This window comes from Cryptotermes secundus, unplaced genomic scaffold, assembly GCF_002891405.2.
Source record: "Cryptotermes secundus unplaced genomic scaffold, Csec_1.0 scaffold5, whole genome shotgun sequence".
Taxonomy (NCBI): domain Eukaryota; kingdom Metazoa; phylum Arthropoda; class Insecta; order Blattodea; family Kalotermitidae; genus Cryptotermes; species Cryptotermes secundus.
The window spans coordinates 2998443-3021537 of NW_019724742.1; the positions used below are offsets into that span (position 1 = coordinate 2998443).

At 44.5% G+C, this 23095-nt stretch overlaps 1 long non-coding RNA gene across 1 annotated transcript in view; it reads left to right on the forward strand.

Annotated features, from left to right (window-relative positions):
* The first annotated feature begins 227 nt into the window (after nucleotides 1-227).
* Nucleotides 228-23095, forward strand: part of LOC117282187 — a 219527-nt gene continuing 196659 nt past the window's right edge. The window contains exon 1 of the long non-coding RNA XR_004512837.1: nucleotides 228-280. This is a non-coding gene — a long non-coding RNA (uncharacterized LOC117282187). The remainder of the gene's footprint in view (nucleotides 281-23095) is intronic.

The window sequence follows — 23095 nt, forward strand, 5'->3', positions numbered from 1 at the left end:
TCTCGCAAGCGTCTCCTTTCGGAGACATTTATCAAATAGTCGCATTCAGTTCTTGAGCATATAAACCTAAGTGTCTTCCTCTGATCTACTGGAATGTTGTTGTGCATAGACACCTTCACCTGTTTCCCTCTGTACGAGTTATGTTTAACTGATATGTTGTCGCATGTAGTACACTTGCTAGCTTGTGTTTTGTCATTTAGTTTGCATGATTGTTTCTCTCCGTGCCAACAGGTGTGCTGTGTTCGCCCTCTGCTCCACTTCGAGTGTCGACTGAGGCAAGGTAAGTTACTGCTCTCTTGTGACCTGCTTCTGTGAAAATGTTCATTGAAATGCATTTCAGCCGCCCTCTGATGGTACGCTACTACGTCACCAAACTCCACTCAGCTCGCTAACATGTATGCGGGGCTATATTTCGCTTCACCTGAAAATACATTAATTTACAGGTAGCGGCCATTTTTATTGGGGTCCTTCTCTTTTCATTTGGCGATTATACAATGTGTCCTAGGAAGAAAGGTAATTATTCTGGGAGGTCATAGCATCTGTCATTCTAAGCGAGAAAGTGTATATGTTCATGTGTCCTGTTCCGAACGGTTTCCGAGATACAGCAATTTCACTGCACAGTACTGTACTGTACACTGTACAGACGAGCAACACGCCATGTCCTCACAAGAGTTGCAAAGTGCATTTATGTTACCGGTGGAATTTTCGAAAATGTATTACGCTTGGTAAACTGTACCAACTTTGTCACTTGAACAATAAATACCGGTCCATGCTGTGTATGCATCGACCGTCTTCTAGTGCACACAATCTCACTTGTCACTTCACTACATGTTTCGGCATCACTGTGCCATCCTCAGGTGTGTTATTTACGTTAAATTATTGCACTACTCGCCATCATGTGTCGTTTGTAAAATGATATATAATGTATATTCGTTATGTACTATTAAAATTGATATATTAAATTTTGTTAAGATTTATCATTTTATACGTCTTTTTTGAAACTCGCGTATTATATCAGTCTTCCGCTATGGGAGTCGTTCTTCCTATATTTTGTGTATACTTTTGTGTATTTTGTGTGTACTTCGTCTTATGATGTGTCCTTCTCGTAATATATAAGTTTTATTATAGTACATAACGAATATACATTTTAAATAATTTTACAAACGACACATGATGGCGAGCAGTGCAATAGTTTAACGTAAATAACACACCTGAGGATGGCACAGTGATGCCGAAACATGTAGTGAAGTGACATGTGAGACTGTGTGCACTAGAAGACCGTCAATACATACACATCATGGACGTGAATCAATGCAACAGGACGCTGAAATACAACATTAATAAATACCGGTATTAGAAACAGTAATGTCTCTTTCTTATCAACAGTTCTGGAACTGTACGGTGGAATAGCTGTATCTCGGAAACCGTTCGGAATAGGACACATGTACATANATCAACAATTCTGGAACTGTACAGTGGAATAGCTCTATCTCGGAAACCGTTCGGAATAGGACACGTGTACATATACACTGTTTGCTTAGAATGACAGATACTGTGACCTCCCAGAATTCTGACCTTCCTCCTGGGACACTCTGTATAGTTTGTGGCGCACAGTATTACACTTTGTGCGAAGTCNGCTTAGAATGACAGATACTGTGACCTCCCAGAATTCTGACCTTCCTCCTGGGACACTCTGTATAGTTTGTGGCGCACAGTATTACACTTTGTGCGAAGTCAGCTTTGCCCCGTTATATAACGATGGGAAATTCATGCAAACATAAAACCCTTTAAAATTTCAAAATAAATTTGTTGCTTATTGAATCTGGGAATAAAATCCACAAAGAAAATAATTATTATGAACGCGCGACATATTTCATCTTTGAAGCAGGACGTTAAAAATTAATCTTCGACAAGAAAAAGAACTGGGAAGATACACGTTTATACTAAAGCACTGACTGAACCTATAGCTATAGGTTGCTATATTCACTAAGCTGTGTTGCTATCTGGATGTATATTGCAAACCGCTGTCAGGAACAAAGGGAACTTCAATACCGATTCAAGCATATCTTTCACTCCATTCATTGCTGCCATATTCTTATCCTGTTCGCAACTACTATCAACTATGAATGTACGTAAGGACAAAAGAGCGAACTCTTTTATATAGAAATGTCCACGTAAGTACACGGTGTTTTAAATTGAGATTGTGGAAAGTGGCTTCTGTGTGTTTCATCGATTATAATACGACACGAAGACTTTATTTTGTATATTGTAAATAAATGTATGGAGACAATATGATATTAATATTCTACTCAGGACACTTATTCTGCCAGTGACTGCTAAAACCGACATTTTTATTTTTGTGTATTTTCACAGCGGAAATACGAAGTGAGATTAGGTCTTAACGTTCGCCGTCAATGTAGGCATATTTGTATTCCAGCCCGTGCTATTGGTGGAGAGCCTATAATCTAAGGGCAAACGGTAGGCTTGGTATCATACAAAAAGTGGCAGGAGAAAGTGACGCACCGCGAACATGACAGTTCATCTGAAACATAAGGTTAAAACTGTCCCTGTAACAGGCACTGCAGGCCCATAGGGCTGTGAGACTTCGAAGCTCCCATATTTTCTAGATAATCGACTCAGAGATGGCGGTGAGGTTGTCACCCTTACGCGCCGGCCCTTTACCCCCATTAAGATTCATGATCCTCATTTCTCTTAGAGGATGAGTCGACTCCATTGTCATAGTGCGGCTGAAAGGATTAGGTAAATTGAAAATCCAATGATCGCATTGGGAATCTAAGCCGCATCATCTCGGCTTGTAGCATAGTGCCTCAACCAAGTACATTACCTCCCAGAGAAGAAGCTGCAAGCTGTATTGTGAGGTCTGAGGTTATCACGGCGTTGGCAGTGAAGGTTATGTATGTCCTCTGGTTTTATAACTCCGTGTACTGTCACAGGCATGTATAGTCGTTTCGGTGTAACCTGCTGCCCTAATCTTCTGCCATAACGCTGGAACCAGAAGAATCCTCCGAAAGGTTGATAGGTATATACCAGACTACACAGCGTCACAGCGAAGAGATTATTTTAGAGGTAACGCTTCTATTCGGGACCTGCTCAGGTTGAATTTCGGGCGTATATGGACTCCTGGGTTAGGTTTTCTGTGCTTTCCCACAGTTCCTCGAAGCAAATGGTAGGATGCTTCCTTCTTAATTATTTCCAATTCAAATGTCGCCACACAGTCTGTGGCAGTCTGTGGTACTAAGAGCGTGGTAAAACAACCCACTGAGCCTCTGCCTAGTGACAGATCCCAAACGCTACAGGCCCCTCGGTAAACGTTTCATTTGAGTACGCTTGAGCGAGGAGCCGACACGCAAGGCACGGCATGTAGTTAGTTTGCAGGAGATGGCCGGACGTTGCGCTCCGCTGGCCAGTAGTCTTCTCGTGCTCCGTTTTCGGGAGGTCACATTTTTAAACCTTGGCACGTGATCGGCTATCGTGACTAAGGTTTTCCGTCAGATTTGCACAGTCAATCCAGGCAAATGACTGTTTAGTCAGCGTACTTCAAATTAGGTCATAAAACCTTCCTTCCACACACTTTACAGCGTATTCGACATTCTATAAATATTATGTTTCTGGACATTATCCATCGGTCTGTTTTTATCTAAAACACCGTCGTGTGTAAAAACTCAGCATTTCTAATTGGGCCCAACTGAGTAGGTTTTACCTAAAGACGGAGACAGAATCCAGTCTCCGAAACGTAGTGGTTTTGGGTCCGGAGATAGGGACCAGCCCTATCGATTGAACCCAAATGAGTAGGTTTTACGGAGGCAGAATCCAGTCTCCGAAACGTAGTGGTTTTGGGTCCGGAGATAGGGACCAGCCCTATCGATTGAACCCAAATGAGTAGGTTTTACGGAGGCAGAATCCAGTCTCCGAAACGTAGTGGTTTTGGGTCCGGAGATAGGGACCAGCCCTATCGATTGAACCCAAATGAGTAGGTTTTACGGAGGCAGAATCCAGTCTCCGAAACGTAGTGGTTTTGGGTCCGGAGATAGGGACCAGCCCTATCGATTGAACCCAAATGAGTAGGTTTTACGGAGGCAGAATCCAGTCTCCGAAACGTAGTGGTTTTGGGTCCGGAGATAGGGACCAGCCCTATCGATTGAACCCAAATGAGTAGGTTTTACGGAGGCAGAATCCAGTCTCCGAAACGTAGTGGTTTTGGGTCCGGAGATAGGGACCAGCCCTATCGATTGAACCCAAATGAGTAGGTTTTACGGAGGCAGAATCCAGTCTCCGAAACGTAGTGGTTTTGGGTCCGGAGATAGGGACCAGCCCTATCGATTGAACCCAAATGAGTAGGTTTTACGGAGGCAGAATCCAGTCTCCGAAACGTAGTGGTTTTGGGTCCGGAGATAGGGACCAGCCCTATCGATTGAACCCAAATGAGTAGGTTTTACGGAGGCAGAATCCAGTCTCCGTAAAACCTACTCATTTTGGGTACAATCGACAGAGCTGGTCCCTATCTCCTGACCAAGAGGCACTACAGCTGCCGACCAGCTGAACCAGGATCAGCTTCTCGGAGACTGTACACCATTCTCTGTGTTACGCAATACGGCGATTATCTCCAGTGCAAACACCGCTAGAGAGTGACTGAAATTTCTTTTTAATTCCTGCAGAGGTAGGAACTTTTCCTCCACTTAGCAGGGGGGGATCTATCCTCCTGCAAGAACGATATTGTGGCAGTTTCTCCGGGGATGAAGCAACCGGAACGTGAAGCTGATCACTCATCTCCACTTATACACACCCACTACCGTCTTAAATACAACTTTATTTACAATTATTCTTTTACATAAAAATTAAACAACCATTAGGAATTGCCACATGTTTCGACCGTACTCGGCCGTCTTCAGAACTAATTTGCCATATTGATACAGTATATTTTCATTGTAATTAAGATTAATTATGCAAGTTAAAATATTTAAGTGTTTTCCATATTTGTGTCATTCATTCATTAAAAGACATTTGTTTGAGAATACTCGTTACGTTTTCATGCGCTACTTCCATTCTGTGACGTCAGTGTTTTGTGTAGCTCGTATGGATGTCGGTATGGTGTTATTATCTTCTCATTATGTGCCCCAATCTACTCCGCTGGACTAGCTGATTGTGTGTGTCCATCTAGTGCCGAGGTCAAGAATATGTGGGTCTATATCTCCACTCCCATATAGTTACCGTGTCTTTTTATTTAATTAAGCACAGGGACAGTTTTATCGTTCTACTTGCATATTCTTGTTCTGAAGGGTCACTGCATTTCGTGTTGGTCTGTTACTGGGATGTATCGTATAATTATTTGACTTCACGCATGACAAGGCTTGTACAAGCATGAGCAATGTCTTAACAGCACGCTTTCTTGTTTCAATGAGAGGCATTACCGCTATTTCTGACATTGCGTTCATTCATCCACGCTCACGACCGGGCTTCGAAACGTGATGGAGCTCCACAGTGTTGCCTGCACTGACTTGGGGTCCTCACTTCCAAAACCGCAAGTAGTTTAGAGCCTGTGAAGATTACGGTCTTCTGGAATGTAACATCGTGTAGCTGGGAGAACGTTATTGCTGCATGTCTGCTGAAGGCTGGAATTAGGAAAGCAGCAAAGTCAGCTGTTGCTGGGGAACGGCTCTGTAAACATGCGACGGCTATATTTAGCGAGCGTTCGTTGCTGCGCAACGGTTAGTAACCGTCACGTGTCCACACCAACTGTTACGCATGCAGCAACATAGGAGCTGCCGTAGGCGGTGTTTTCTCTGCGGTCCGCCCCGAGGCTATATGTGGAGAGCCGAAGTCGGGTGAGCCTCAAGGGGCTTGGCGCCAAGAAGGACTGGCGGTAAAATGCGAGTCGTAAAGTAACCGTGACTGTGACTATAACAGCAGCCGGGGTGTGAGGCAGGCAGTCCGAGACAGTCCTCCCCTGACGCAAGGGCGGTAGATGGAACAGTTTCCATTGTTGGAACCGTTGCTTTGCAACGCCAAGTCAAGTCGCGAGATAGGCGCCAGCCAGCGAGGACCGGAGCCGTGGAGCAAGTAAGCTGAGGAAGCTACGGGTTTGGGAGCCGTTATCAGACAACAGATGAAGACACAGCAAACTTGGAACAGTGAAGTGCGGGAACTAGTAAAACTGTTGTCGTTATCTGTAGTTACGAGTTTCAGGAACCCAGTGAATTCGATTAACAATAAAAACCCCGCTGTCTAGTCATTTCACACGTGAGAGCGTGTACATCATGCCGCTTCGAATCATCTCAATGGCACGATTCATAAATCCATCCAGTCAGTAATACCAACACTACAGCCTCTCAGATTGTGGAAACAGTAACCTTAATATTATTTGAATGCCTAAATGGATCGTCATGAAATATCATACCATCTAGGGCACCTCAGTGGCATACATTTTAAATCCCTGTGTTTAACAATGTACTGTAAAGTGTAATCATGCGCTAATCCGACGATGAATCCAAAACCCGTCTATAATCGCACTCCACAAAATTGTGACGCCATATACATTTCGGTCTCCTGGAATGAAAAGCCGTGTACTTCGGTTGACGTGTAGCTACGTACTGGAGAACCGTACTGCTGACACTCAGGAGGTCGGCTCGAGGGTTTTCTCTGCCCCCCCCCCCGTACGTTGGTATCACCTCAATAGTGCATTAAACACGTCACAAACTTTTCTGCAGAAATCTGTATACATTTGACCAGCAATGAAAATATTAATTAGTCCAAGAAACATCAATGTATTGTGACATGACGCCCGAAAACCGGAATAGTCCATTACTAGACAACGACTCGCCATGAAATTAACACACATTCCTGCAGCAATGAATAGACGCGGAATAGTCCATTGCTAGACAACGGTTCGGTAAGCACGTTCCCGTTGCAACGAATAGATGGAGGAACAGACGAACTTTTCGAGATAGTGATCTGTATTCGACTGACCTCGAAGCTACAGAAGGAGAGTACAGTTCAGTTCAGTTCAGGAGATTTCTATCAATTGACATTCACAAGAGAGTTCAGTGTTCAGCTGTGGGGTGTTAACCAGCGGACAGCGGAAGCGGACATTCACAAGAGAGTTCAGTGTTCAGCTGTGGGGTGTTAACCAGCGGACAGCGGAAGCGGACATTCACAAGAGAGTTCAGTGTTCAGCTGTGGGGTGTTAACCAGCGGACAGCGGAAGCGGACATTCACAAGAGAGTTCAGTGTTCAGCTGTGGGGTGTTAACCAGCGGACAGCGGAAGCGGACATTCACAAGAGAGTTCAGTGTTCAGCTGTGGGGTGTTAACCAGCGGACAGCGGAAGCGGACATTCACAAGAGAGTTCAGTGTTCAGCTGTGGGGTGTTAACCAGCGGACAGCGGAAGCGGACATTCACAAGAGAGTTCAGTGTTCAGCTGTGGGGTGTTAACCAGCGGACAGCGGAAGCGGACATTCACAAGAGAGTTCAGTGTTCAGCTGTGGGGTGTTAACCAGCGGACAGCGGAAGCGGACATTCACAAGAGAGTTCAGTGTTCAGCTGTGGGGTGTTAACCAGCGGACAGCGGAAGCGGACATTCACAAGAGAGTTCAGTGTTCAGCTGTGGGGTGTTAACCAGCGGACAGCGGAAGCGGACGAAGTGAACCAAGTCAGTCACAGCAGAAGAGAAGACACTCGTAGCTCAGTAGAATGGAGCGAGTCGTAAGGAGTGATTCATTGCGAATTGTTCTGATTGATCGTAAGTAAGAGTGGTTGCAGCAGAAGGCGTCCAATAAATCCAATCATCCAACCGAGAGCCCATTATTTTTAGTCACGGAATCCCGGACACGTGACCATATAAATAAAATGTTACGAATAACGGAATATTTATGGCAGTAGCGGCAATGGGAACACATTCCTTTTAACATGCTTTTTAGCGATAATTGTGATTCGCATTTTCGTGGGATTATTTTCGTATGTTTTTGGAGTCATCATTAATAATCAGTCTCCTTTTGAACTGTGTGTGGCCTGTACATTTGTGGAAGCGTCATCAAATGTAGCAAAGGAAAGAGAAATGGGCTGAGGTTAAGAGTAGCTTGTAAATGTAGGGACTGGGGTGCACAGCCCGCACGAAGCCTTCTTGATGCTGATGCAGAGGGGGGCTGAGTCCGCGCCGCGGCGGAGCGAGTTCAGCAGGAGCGCCACCCCCTCCCCGCAAAGTCAATACGCCTCCCCCAAGTCCGTCGTTTGCTATGGGATCGCCGTCGACCCTTTGAATCATTCATAAGCTCTACTTGCGAAGCACACACACTCGCGCGGACATTCGTATACGGAAAGTTTTCCTACCCTCCCTCCAACATCACCGCCCCTTTCTCTCTCAAAAGATATATAATATCAGTTCGAACGTTTCTGTTTTTGGTAGGTCTGCGTTTTCTTCTGTTTTTGTTTCGGTTGGGTTTCTAATTCCTTCAGTGCAGCTTATTTATCTTGTATAGCAATGCCTTGTATTTTAGTGTGACGTATTCATCATTTCATGAGGCTTGGTTTTATTTGCACTGATATTTTGTGTTGAATTATTGAATGATGGAAAGCGTTCCACATCAAACATGAAAGTAAAATTGTAGCTTTTTTCTTTTTATCAACACAAAAGGCTTGAAAATTTGTGGCTTACTTGATAATGTAATGCACGCGATTCCCAAAAAGGTGAGCTGTTATGGCTAGAAAGAGAAGAATTGTTTTGACAGCATAAGGTTGCACAGGCTCGAACTAAACCAAGTCCGTGAAACAGTTGTACGTATACATGTAGGACTTTATGGACACACTGGTGTGAAATAGCATTTGTAATTGATTAATAATGGCTAAACATGAGAATAGTCGACTAGCCAACTGAATAACGTTTCATTATACTGGATGTCTCAGGAGGAAAGACCAATATTCTTGGAGGTCACAGTATCAGCCATTCTAAGCAAAAAGTGTGTATATGTGTGTCCTATTCCGAACGGTTTCCGAGATAGAGCTATTCCACTGTACAGTTATACAGAACTGTTGATAAGAAAGAGACATATTACGTACTGTTTCTAATACCGGTATTTATTAAGTGACAAAGTTGGTACAGTTTATCTAGTGTAATACATTTTCGAAAATTCCACCGTCAACATCAGTGCACTTTGCAACTCGTATGAGGACATGACGTGTTGCTCGTCTGTACGGTGTACAGTACAGTACTGTACAGTGAAATAGCTGTATCTCGGAAACCGTTCGGAATAGCATACATGTACATATAAAGGTTTTTTACTCGCCGGCCGCCCTTTACCCCAAAGAATATTGGAAGGATATTCCTGGTACTCATTTCTGTTTGAGTCTGAGTCGACCCCAGGGCCATAATGCGGCTGGAAGGATTAGGTCAGTTAGAAAAATCCACCTCATCGGGACTATCCCGCGACCTTCCGGCTTGTAGCGTAGTGCCTCAACCAACTACGCTTCCGCGTGCCCCCGCGTATGTGTACTTACGCTACGAATTTAAGGAGGCGTACACTTTCCGGCCCTTTCTAATAGTTGATTAAGCATTTTTCTTTCTGTATTTTACTCACGAAATAAGCACAATAAACGTGGGTATATTTGATAATCTTACGATGGGAGATCTAGTACATGAACAAAACAAAATTGGGGTAAAGGTAAATTTGACCCTATGCTTAACTAATTAAACACTACGCCATGAAGGCGCATGGGGGAGTGGATATATAGATCAATATTTTGATGACCTCGGCACTGGCTGGAGATGTGTAGTCAGCTACACGCTCCTGCCGCTATATTCCTGAGAAAGAGCCCCCGGTACCCACTGGATAGGAGGTTGGCTGGGCCCCAGAGCCGGTCTGGACGACGTGGAGAAGAGAAAATTCTTGACCCTACCGGGACTCCAACTCTGAACCTTCGCTCGTCCAACCAGTAGCCAGTCGCGCTACCGACTGCGTTGTTCCGGCTCCTTAAACAAAATTAATGTCAGGTAAAATTGTAAATTTGCTTGTTTTAAAATCTGAACTGAATGGTGGATCGAGAGATACTGGGATCGGTAAGGAAACTCCAGACATGACTAGACAGAAATAATGAGGCAACCTGGGAAAAGTAAACGCACACTTGCCTGCTGTACCCAGTTGGATTGTTTGCTGAATCATATCTGCTCGCATTGATTGGTTCCGAAGGTTAAAGCGAAATGATAACAATTCGAAGACTTTGGAAAGTTAATTCGTACATCTGCAGCCAGCTCTTCCTTATCTGTTGCTGCCTTATCCCATTGAATGTAGTTGGTACTTTAAGGAATCTTACAAAGAGCATTAACGGAAACAGTTGATTTCTCTGTTAATTAGAGAATAAAGATGTCATCCATTCATTCATTGAATCATCAATGGTTATACAGTCTTTCCTTTGGCCCTGGCCGCCTTTTCAGTCCCGCAAACCTATACACAGTCGCTAGGACTCCTTGGGCGGGGGTTAGAGATACTTGTAAGTGCTGACACTGAAAAGTACAGTGATGACTTATGACTTAAATCAACAAGAATATGTTAATTAAATGAAAATTACTTTTCAACATGTAAAAAATCTAAACGAAATCCTTCATAGGTTTGTATGTTATATAAATCCAGTAACATTAATATCTGTTTCTATAACTGACGGAAAATCTCTGCACGTTTTCGACTCGAAGAATAACAAGACATGGAATCGTTTATATTAGGAGAGAGTCTTGGGACGGCAGTTAGAAGAGCAGGAGGTTCGTGTGAGATGGCCGCCAGCCTGCGAGGACGTGAGCTCGGGAGAAGAGGAACGTCCACTCTTGGAAGACGTTACTCAGAACACTAGTCTGTGTGTGACAGTGATTTGTAATATGTAGCCACGAGTTGTATGATACAATTTGTTGTACTACTCTTTATGTATTTATATATTACGAGATACACATTTGTTACAATGAGGACTGTAATGCTCGCTCTTACTTTTATAAGATTGATATTAATACTGTCGCATGTATGAGTGACTACAGACGGGGTCTGGATTTAAAATTGGATTTATTGAACACTCACAGAACGTAACCACAAGTGACTACAGCGCTATGGCTAATTCACACACTCAGCAGTTCACTACAGCAAGCACTAAGTCTTTTCAGTCTGCTGAATCTTCACCAGTCCTAGTTTGGTAATGGCTTCCAACGCCGTAGATCCCTCAGCCTCCGTGTTCACTTCCTTACTGGCCGGCGACTCCCTCACAACTGTCGACTATCAACTTGACTTTACTGCCCTGCACTGTACTGCACTAACTAACAGAACTGTCAAAGTTATGTTACGAGCGACGGTCAGTCGACCAGTCTGTCTTGGAATAAAGTACCCCTTTGGCGCTGAAGACATCTTTAATACTGTAAGATAGTGGCAGGTTTGTTGATATGGGGCACTTTCTCTCTGGCGAGAGGACGGGTCTGCCGTGTGCCAGAGTCACAGTCAGTAGTAATAAATCTGTTGCCAGTAGGTAAAACTTACATTTCACATATACAAGGCCTCTCTCAGTCCAGGCTCGGTACAGCAGATCATGCCCTATCATTAGTAGCTTCCGCTACAGCAGTCTCGTCACTTGAACCGTCGTATGCTTGACCTCCGCCAAGTTTAAGCCTCTTATATTTCCTGTGTCGGTGTTCGCCTTGTCCAAGGTTGCGAACATTTTCGTTTTTATGATTTCATATAACTTCTGCTTGTTGCTAACTGAACTGATCTTGGTCGATCGAGTGATATAACCTGGGAGCGGACCTCTTAGAAAACACCGTCTTCAACAGTTCTTCTCTTGTTGCGTAACACGGCTGTCTCACTGACCCTTGGAGAACACCGCTTCCCACTTAGTCCATTTGTGCGTGCTATGAATCCGTTGCCTAGGAATGGGTGTTGTTTACGGAGTCATTACTCAGCAACATGTCTACTTGCTACAGTACTATCCTTTCATCTGCGTCTGGTGGTCTGTTTCCTTGATGTCCGGCTGAATGTTGCACGCACAGAGGTTTTGACACCAGCCGCGGTTCCCCTAACCCCTACATGCCCACATGACTATGTTTTTGCCAACCACGGGATCGTTCTTTTTACGAACGCGTGGGCCGCAGTTACTGAGGGAACGCTGTATTCCATATTTTCATGTCGTCTGCTCGTCCTCATTCCCGATTGAGGGACAAATATTGTTCCGATCTCTTGAGGCTCCTCTTGTCAGCTCTGAAGTTGAGGTTTTCACAGCGGTGACTACGAAGAATGCCGTCTGTTGGGGTGTGGAGTCGTGTAGATCTTGTGTGAACCGACATATCTTGTCTTAAAACTTAAACTTCAGATGTCGTCTTCTGGGATGTGGCGCCGTGTAGATCACACAAGTTCTACACGGCGCCACGTCCCAGAAGACGACATCTGAAGTTTTAAGTTTTAAGACAAGATATATTAATTTTATTATCGCTTAGAATTATGGTAAAGACACGAGAATGGGTTTCTTAGTAATAGTGAGCTTATGGGGGATGAGATGGGCAGGGAATGTAGCGCGAATAGTGGAGAAGAGGAACGCGTTTATGATATTGGTGGGAAAGCCAGAATGAAAGAGACCACTAGGAAGACCAAGACATAGGTGGGTGAACAATATTAAAATGGATCTTAGAGAGACAGGATGGGGTGAAATGGACTGGATCGATCTGGCTCAGGATAGGGACCAGTGGAGGACTCTTGTGAACCTTCGGGCTCCATGAAGTGCTGCACAGTTGTTGGGTTCTCGAGAAGGGCTCGGCTTCACGAGCGAGTGGGCGAGTGAGCTTATAGCCTATAACTTTATAATGTTGACAGTATTACCCGAGCTCTCGGTGTTGCGCATACACGGGGTAAGAGATATTGGTATTTCTCTTCTCGTCTTAGTATGAGATGAAAACACGTGTGTTTTGTCGATAAGATTAGGAATAAAGTCTTTACTAATAACAATGTTATTTTTAAGGCGACTTTGTTTACATAAAACTTCCTTCCCCTTGCATAACAAACATGGCCTCCTTCACAAGCTTGTAGAGTCAATATATGCTTGTCACGTGTCTGTGGAGAGTGATTACATGACAGTGACAACTGTGCTTGATGCATGTGGCGTTATGTGCGTGTAACCTTCTGCGCGAGACAAGGAAATTTGTACAATATTTAGTGACCTTTCCATGCAGTATTCAATGTTCTGACACCGACTGGAGTGAGAACCGGCCAACGTTACAAATTATGGACAACTTCGTGGTGTTCATGTTGTTTTTAGATTGTGGCGACGATATATAACACTCAGAATCACTGGCTGTTTTAACTTTGTCCATCGTCCGGTATTCTAGAAACTAGGAAACAACATTTCGGGAGCTGGATCTGTTTCTGTCTTCAGGTGAGGAAGGGGGAGACGCCTTCTGTTTTGCTTCTCTTAGAAAGAGCTAACCTCAATCCCTCACTGGCAACCGCTATCAGATTCCGTCCAGTTTTGGGTGGGCTTCCTCTTCAGTGACTCAGGTTAGCTGTTTCTAAGAGACTCAACAGTGCAGGTATTTTAACGCCCTCACTTGCAGATGGAAACAGTTCGAGTTTCCGAAACGTTGTGTTCTGAATATTACACACCATCGTCAGAAACCTTTAGAATCTATAAGAGTGTACTCGTAAGTATCTGTTGTCTGTCTTGCGAGCCCCATGGACTCGGACCCGAAAACGACTGCGCTGGCGAGCACCAGCAGCAATTGTAAACGACAGACTCGTCCTGTTGTCAGAGAGAGCGCCCCACATCAACAATCCCACAACTGTCTGACAGTAATGAAAATGTGGTCGTACACCCCACATGGGTGCTTTGTTCCACGATAGACTGGCCGACTGACCGTCGGTCGTAACATGAGACTCAGACTCAGACGCTGTTGTCTTCTGCTCCGCTTGAGAATTAGTGGCAGATACCTACCTTTTAAAATTGCACCTCATACGAAGCAAAATGCTGCTCACCATCGGAAATTTTCCAAGGTGCACGCACACCGGTCCGCGATTTGCACACGGCTTTCAATCTTCCGCTTGTGTACTATTATGTAACCAAATTGTGCAGGCAACAAGCAGAAGTCACACAAAATCATGAGAATGGGAATGTTCGCAGTATAGGACAAGGCAAAACCAGACATAGGAAATATAAGAGGCATGAACTTGGCGGTGGTCAAGCTTACGACCGTTCAAGTAACTAAGCTGCCGTTGTAGCATAAAATACGTAAGATAGGCATGATCTGCTCTGCAAAGCCTGTACTGACAGAGGGCTTGTATATAGCGCTCAGGAAAGAACGTCCAATAACACCTTGTATGTGCGGTACGTACACTTGACGAAAGGCCAAGCATATTCACAAGAGACAAAACCACCTTCTCGTCAGAGAGGATGTTATATAGGGACTATGACCGCAATGGATCAGTTGCAAAAAATCTCTGGTCGTGGGTCTCAGCGGGCTTGACACCAAGCGAACTGTTTGGCTGTAAACCGCCACTCGTAAAGTAACTTTGACTTTGCTGTTGTCTGGAGATAGGGACTAGCTGTATTGATTGGGCCCAACTGAGTAGGTTCCACCTCAATACTGAGGCAGAATCCAGTCTCTGAAACGTGTGCTTTAAATAAAGCCACGACAATGGATAAATGTCCAGAAACACGAAAATTTTATTGAATGCATTAGTCCAGGATTAGTAAGCGAGTAGGGTTTACGTGGCCAGGAAAACACGAATAGTACAAGATTCCCTAATGCATACATCAGGCGTCTTCACTTCAGGTTCCGCTACGTCATCTGTTAACTGGAGTACACGTCATAGTCTGCGCTTCAAATGAGCGCTTTCCGTGACGAACAGAGCACCCCCTCTATCGCCATCATAGTCTCCAAGTGCAAATTTCTTTCGCGTCTGAATGCTCTTGAATGCGCTAAATGAAACTCGCTGGATAATGATACGGTACATTTGAGCTCCCCTTGAAGAAACAAACAGCAGTAAGTTGTCTTTGCATCACTTCAACAGGCGTTGTTTAACTGCAACTGCCGGGACAGAATTTACATTGTTTCTATAGTCCTAATCAGAAGAATTTAGCGTAATGTTAACGTTCTGTACCTCAATTGTACATGTACTCGGTTCATTTCTCGCTCGGATTATCGTCGTTGAAGGTCTCCTCCCCCCCGCCCCTCAGTCTCTTCATGCTGTCCGTACCTTGAAGCAGGTTGCCAATTTCTTCACGTCCTTATACACAGAGTGTCCCAGGAGGAAAGGTCAATATTCTGGGAGGTCATAGTATCTGTCATTCTAAGCAAAAAGTGTATATGTACATGTGTCCTGTTCCGAACGGTTTCCGAGATACAGCTATTTCACTGTACAGACGAGCAACACGCCATGTCCTCACACGAGTTGCAAAGTGCAACAACTTTGGAACTATAGAGTGAAATAGCTGTATCTCGGAAACCGTTCCGAATAGGACACACGTAAATACACACTTTTTTTTTGCTTAGAATGGCTGATAGTGTGACCTCTCACAATATTGACTTCTCCTGGGGCACCCTGTATATATGATCATGTTACCACTAAACCCCAATATGGAGTACTTGAAACACGAGCGCTAGCTTCTGTGTTGTAAGGATATATATTCACTTTGCTGTGTAGGATTTGAGGTCAAGAAGATTTCTGTCTTCAGGGGTATAACGCCATGTAGTCTGAAAGTCAGACGACGCTTCGGAGGAACATCTCACCTCCATATTTAGGTGGAATAATAATAAGCCAAGCAATAAAGCAGCATTATGCCTTTCAAACTGTCTGCACGGCATTATAACCGCTCAAGATAGAAGTCTTCAGTCTTCTTTGCTTAGTTTACTTTTCGGCATTGAATATGGAGACGTTACATTCCACCGAAACATATTGCTACATTCCAGAAGACAGTGATCTTCGCGTTTACAGCTGTGAGAACCTCAAATCTGACATATTTAAATCACTCATTCAGTTATGGAGCTGAGCCTTTCTTGATAAGCTGCCAATTGTGCAGCTACTCAAGAACTTCCCGGCATTTTATGGAACCCGAAGGTTCGTTACCGTGTTCACAAGGGCCCTCCAGAACAATTCAATCCATACCATCCCGTCCTATCTCTCTAAGAGCCATTTTAATATTGTCCACCAACCAACGTCTTGGTCTTCCCAGTGGTCTCTTTCCTTCTGGCTTTCCCACCGATATCCTATATGCATTCCTCTTTTTCTTCATTCGTGCTACATGCCCCGCCCATCTCAGCGTCCTTGACTTGATTACTCTATGTATGTATGTATTATGAGATGGGGTGGGTTTCCCCATTCACTTAGACCAGTTATTGGTCCATTGTGCGTCCTCCTTTAATTGCTACTGTCGCCATACCCTACCGGTAACGGTGCGTGCCATCAGCCCCCGTAGAGCCAACGAGGTCGGCCCCCAGTACCTTGATGCTTCCCCCATCCACCAGAGCATTGGAGACTACTTGGGCTGGAAAGGGCCTGTAATTTAGCTCAGAGGTCTCCTAGAGACATGAGGTTCTTTTGCGTGCCGTAAATCTACGACACGGGACACACGACTGAAAGTCTCTCCCGGAGGACTTGTTCCCTGAATTTTTCCTCCCTTAAAAATTCCACGACCTCCGCCGGGTTTGAACCCGCGTACCTGGAGTCATGAGGTGGGAACGTTACCCCTAGACTACGGAGACCGCTTACTCTAACTATACTTTGCGAAGAGTACAAGTTATGAAGCTCCTCATTATGTAGTTTTCTCCAACCTCCCGTCACTTCATCTCTCTTCGGTCCAAATATTCTCCTCAACACCCTGTTCTCAAACACCCTCAGTCTATGAAGAAAGCAGTCTTCTCGGATGTGGCGCCGTGTAGATAATATGTTAACCGACATTTCGGAAGAACGTCTAGCCTCCATCTTCAGGGTAGAAGAAAAAGAAGAAAATCCGCGAGCCAACCAGCGTGAGCAGGTGCAACAGTTTGGACTGAATGGTAGCAAGCCTTTGCCAGAATCCAGTCTCCTCTTAATTTCCACCTGAATCAGGTTTTGATTTGTTATTGATGTTCCCAAATATTTTCAGACATAGTTGAAGCTTTACAGTAACCAGAAGAAGGTAGGACATGCACACGTAGCGTAACAATTAGGCTCCTTGGCTCCTTAGTGCCTCGTGAACTCTTGAGGCTCGAGTTCGGCGAATTAGCCCGAAATCAGTAAGACTTGCGGAACATCATACGTGTTTTTCGCTCTTCTCTGCAGCTTCTCTTCCTTACATTCTTCGCTCTGATAAATATTTAGCGAGTCATCCTCGAGGATCCTCTAACAGAAATGAGTACCAGGAATCTTCCTGGAGGGTAAAGGTCAGATGGCGCGTAAGGTTGATAACTTCACTGCCATCTGTGAGCTGATTGTATAGAAAATATGTGAGCCTCGACGTCCCACAACCCTATGGGCCTCCACCGACTGTTACAGGGATACTTTTTTTTTTTTTTTTGCCCTCGAGAATCAAACTGGAACTCGTGCAGACCTCCACGAAAAGCAGCCTTCACTCTTTCGTTACTTTTAACAAAAATTAGAATGTGCTGACAAGCCTCAGTGAAGCTTCCCAGTATAACATGAAGTGAGAATTTCTTCAACAGTTCTTATCAGCTTAGAACATGCGCCAGCTAGCAGATATGGCAAACATAATAGTCGTCTTTTTTTTTTTTGTTGCAGATTTTCGTTTCGATCTAGCCTGACTTTCTATTGTTTCTGTAGTGTGATCGTACGTACCGAAGACTTCCCTTCCCTGGAATGTAACACCGAGATTGTCTGATGACCGTTGACTTTCAGCGGACTACATAGCCTTCTAACCACCGGTATAAGAACCACAAACCCTGCAATATTTATAGTGACATGGTAATGAAGATTGTGTATACTCGTACGTGCGCCTGATTTCGACGCTGTAGTGATCAATGAAATTACAAGAAATTGATTTGATCTGCATTTATCATGTGTCATAGACTGTTAGTTTCAAAAAGTAAGGGTAAAGGTAAAGATATCCTTGTAAGAGGCCCTCGAGACCCATAGGATTGTGACGTCGAGGTTCCCACATTTCATAGAGAGTCGGCCCACAGATGACGGTGAGGTTGTCACCCTTACGCACCGGCAGCCCTTTATCCGCAGGAAGATTCCTGGTACTCATTTCTGTCAGAGGTTGAGTCGAACCCAGGACCGTAGTGCGTCTGGAAAGGGTACGTAGGATGACTAGCGAATGACGAATTAAAGAGGCTCGGAATGGATGGAGCCTCGACCTAATTGAGGTGATGTCCACGAATAGTTTTGAAGGTCCTGAGGATATCCACGAAGTACTTCATCTAGCGTAGTCAGTCTTCCAGCCGAGATTCTAAGAGAGCATTTCCTGAATAGAGGCATAAGGTAGGCTGCACACCGGCATGCGTCAAGGCATGTAACCGCCAAAAAACGATCTCTGCGACATGACGCAAAGAAAGGAGTACAGTTGAAACGAATGAGATTATGAACACCGCCGCACAGCGGTCTGAGTCATGATGCTGACTAATCACGAATGCAGCAAGACTGCGTCTTTTGTCTCATGTCTTGATGCTTGTCTTGACACAGTTGATGTGCGGCTGCCCCAACAGTTTACTCCTAGACCAGCCTTTACGGCCATGTCGCCTGGATATTACTGAGTGGTTCAGGAAGGATTTCACATGCTGACTTAAAGTGCGTGGCTTCTCAGATGTGTGATACAGCAAGCAGACCGAAAAATGTTGAAAGAATAGTCAGTAGTGGCAAATGAAAAATAATTTGCTGTCCTGCTTCTTCGGTTGGGTCGTGAACGAGTGCATCTACAGGGTGTCAAAAACAAGTCGTGGGTGTGGTTTTAACGTGTCACCACACACATTTCGCATCCTAAATATAATTAATTCACAGTGATCATTGGTCAGCTAACTCTCTGACAGATATTCTGACTGAATATTTAAATAACCAACCCCATGGAGCTGAATTACTGGGACTTTGGACTTCGTCCATCGCCTGGTATTCTAAAAACCAGAAAACACATCTTTTCTAAAACTGGATCTGTTTCCATCCTCAAATGAGGGGATCAGACACCCATTCGGTTGGGTTTCCATAGAAACAGCTAACCTCAATCAGTGGACAAGCCACGTCAGATCCACTACAGATATTTAAATACCTGAGACCAGGCTATGTAGAAAGGAGATAACAAGAAAACACGCGATAAAAATTGTGTTAAAGCACGTGCATTCTTGGAACTAGGATAGAAAAGGAGGTAGAAATTTATGCTACGAACCTAGCCAACGAACCACGTCCATGAACACCAATGCGTAGAATTAGATGGAGAATTTTTGTAAAAACGGAAAATATGTCTCCCCCTTACCTGGGAACGGAAACAGGTCCAGCTTTCGGAACATCTCGTTTTCTAGTCTCTAGAATACCCGACAATGGACGGGGTCCGAAAACCCGGTAACTCTGATGTTAATCTCTGTTACGCCAAGACATAATAAGAATAGCATTTGCATGAAAGCCTTAACAGAAGAGAAAAGTGACTAGAGGTTTCTGTTGCGGGAGGTCCAGAAATGCGATCAAATAACCTTCCTCTTGAAGCATGGTGAATCATTGGCATCGATTTAGACATCAGCTGCTACCGGTGATGGCAGCGTAAGATTTGGGCCACTTGACAATGCAAAAATTCACCACTCCATAATCCCTCTTTACAAGAAAATTTCCCCCCGAACACGGAGAAGTATAAAGAGTGCGTTGTTGTGGATTGTGACGCTGTGCAGTTGAGAGAGATTACGACTTTTCGAAGACAGATATCGCCTCCATCTTCAGGGTCAAACAGTGAGGCAGGCAAGAAATCACCAGAAGCTGGTTACTAGCGGAGTCAGTTTGCCACCTGCTTCTGTTAGTTTCTTGGTTCATTTACCCTTCTACCCTGAAGATGGAGGCGATACGTTCCTCCGAAACGTCGGTTAATACCACATATACACGGCGCCAAATCCCAGAAGACTGCTTTCTTCATAGTCACCGCCGTGAAAGCCTCAAATCTTGCAATTAGTGTAGAGTTACGACCGCCTCTGTTGTGTAGCGATCAGAGTTCTAGGCTACAGATCCAAAGGTCCCGGGTTCGATTCCCGGCGCAGCCAGCTTTTCTGAGAAGTAGTGGGTCTGGAACGGGGTCCACTCAGCCTCGTGAGGATAACTGAGGAGTTCTTTGAAGGAATCAGCGGCTCCGGTCTAGAAAACCGAGATTAACGGCAGTGGGGATCCGTTGCGCTGACCACGCGACATCCTATATCCGCTAAAGTTGGTACTAAGTTCGCCGACAAGCGGCGGTCGCTCGGTCGGTATAGTTCGCTTGCGGACTACAGGCCACAGAGTTTTTTTTTTTTAGTGCAGAGTTATATATCCTGGGTTATGAAGCCTTATATTCCGTAGAAACTCAACCGAGTTTTCTGACGAACGTGTTATCTTCTTGATGGCCGAAGAATAAGCCTTAGCTTGCTACCTGCTTCACGCTGGTTTCTTTATTGGATTATTCTTCTACGCTGAAGACGGAGGCGACGTGTTCCTCCGAAGCGTCTGTTGAATTTCAGTGGACTAGAAGGTGTTGTATCCCAGAAGATAGAATTCTTTATAACTGCAGGCGTGTGAGAACCTCAAATTCTATGAAATGAGCGCAGTTTTGTATCACTCCGTCTGGCAGCTGTTAAACCGTATTACCAGGACGCCTGGGAGCGCTCCACGTTGGTAAGGAACTGTCGGTACAAAGGTCTGGCACAGTTCACCATCTCAGCTACAGACTGCGATGTCCTCCCTTTTTTAAAGAAATTATCGCAATTCTAGCGAGGTTTTTAAGAGTCTGAAGGGGGTCTCTGTACAACTTTAATTACAAAGCCAGCTAAAGCAATGATGAAACAACCATTCATTTTGACTTGACTTTTTTTTCAGGCCAATGATTTTTTTGTGTGTGTGGTAAAACAGCTAACTCAGGGATAAGATGGAAACAAAGAAACAGACTTCCCCTCCCCATTGAAACTTAGTTCAAAGTCAACACAATAAGACATGAGACAGAGGAGAGTCCAATTGTGCAATGGGATAGGGAATAAACAGAATTGGGATCGAATTAGAAAAGCAGCCGTTGATTGTTTGATCTTGGCTTGGAGGGAGAAGCGGGGGCGGAGGGGCGGAGGCTTTCTATGAGAAGAGGACGTTGCTTTATTTCTACCGGACTTCACTCTTCCCTCCTCATTCATTTGATCTCCCGAAACTTTGTAGCTAAACAGAATTAAGGAATCGTGATTTTTTTCTCTCTCTCTGAGGCTCACTAACAAGACTTAATGAAAGCTTATCTCTGTTTCTTTAGGTAAGAAACGTGTCTTATTACGATGTTTAGTGTGACGATACAATTTTTTTTTAAACCGACGGTTGACTAATTACCTGCATCGAATTTCAGTCACAGCGGTGTACTTTAAACGTAACTATGAAGTATTCAAGATGAGGTTATTGCTTTAGTGTGACTATTTGTTTTGTACATAATCTTACTGGCCAAATAAAGACGGCGGAACTGACGAAGATTGAGCGGTGGGAATTAAGAGTTATGTGCCTTGAGACAGAGAAAATGCAGATAAAATGCTAAATAGGTGGGCGACTTCATTGTTAAGTCGAACATAAATACGGCCAAAAAGGAGGAAAATCCTTGAAGTAGGTTCATTTGTACCTTTTGAAGTCTTGTTGAAATTTCGTCTCTGGAAGTACCCAAAAATGATAAGGCAAGCCTGTGTAACGCAGTGGTCGCTATGCACACAACATTCTGTAAAGTTTACTAATGCAGCATTTCGCACTTACTTACTTACTTACTTACTTACTTACGGAGTTGAGCCGCCAATTCTGCAGCTACTCAAGAATTTCCCAGCATTTTATTGAACCCGAAGGTTCATTACCGTGTTCACAAGAGCCCTCCACTGGTCCCTATCTTAAGCCAGATCACTTCAATCCATACCCTCCCATATTATCTCTCTAAGATCGATTTTAATATTGTCCACCCACCTACGCCTTGGTCTTCCCTGTGGTCTCTTTCCTTCTGGCTTTCCCACCAATATCCTATATGCATTTCACTTCTCCCCCATTCATACTACATGCCCTGCCCACTTCATCCTCCTTGACTTGATCATTCAGCGTTTCGCACAGAACTTGTGACGTTCTTTTTGTTTTCGGAACAAACAGCGTTTCTTCCTCAAGCGACGTTAGTAACTTCATCTTCCTAATAGAGATGCGTTGTGTGTTGTGTGAAGTAAGAACTGGCTTTTGAGAGGCAAGATAGCTAAGTCGGAATGATGACGTACTACTAGCTGGACGGCCGAGGAATCGAGGTTTGATTCTCGGCAGGTATAGCAGTTTCTTCTCCACAGCGTTCTGATTGGCCCTCGTGTTCACTCAGCCTCCTGGTTAATGAGTACCTATCCTTAGTTCCCCACGGATAAAGCGGCTTGAGCGTGAAGCTAACCACTCGTCTCCATCTAATGACGAGTCTAAGAAAACGTGTATCTATACCTACACTCTTCCATGTACCCTCATAACGTGACGGGTAATTACCGCAGGGACAGATATCTCTCTTTGTAATAACTAGCTTTGCAAGTGCTACTCTTCATATTAATGCCCAATTCTCTGCAGAAAACCCTTTCAGTGTGTTATTACAGTGCGTACAATCAAGTGCGCGCCGCGGCTGCAATTTGCCGTGAGTCATACCACCGCAGAACGGATGCAACTCCTCCCCGCGACTGCAGTGCTCCTACGCCGATGGTTGCATAATCGGAACCCGAGGTTGCATTAAACAGTCAGTCTTTGTCTTGCTGTGGAAGTGGAGTGGAATGTTTACAGCTGTCGACAGACGGTGGAAATGAAGTTCACTATTAAACAGCGTGTGTTTATTGTCGAAACTATTGCAAGGAAAAACATTTACAGAAAATTCGCACGTAGGTTTCGTCAGAAATATCCTGACTCGCCAGTTCCCACAAAGTCGTGTGTAAACAGGCTTCTGAAAAAGTGGC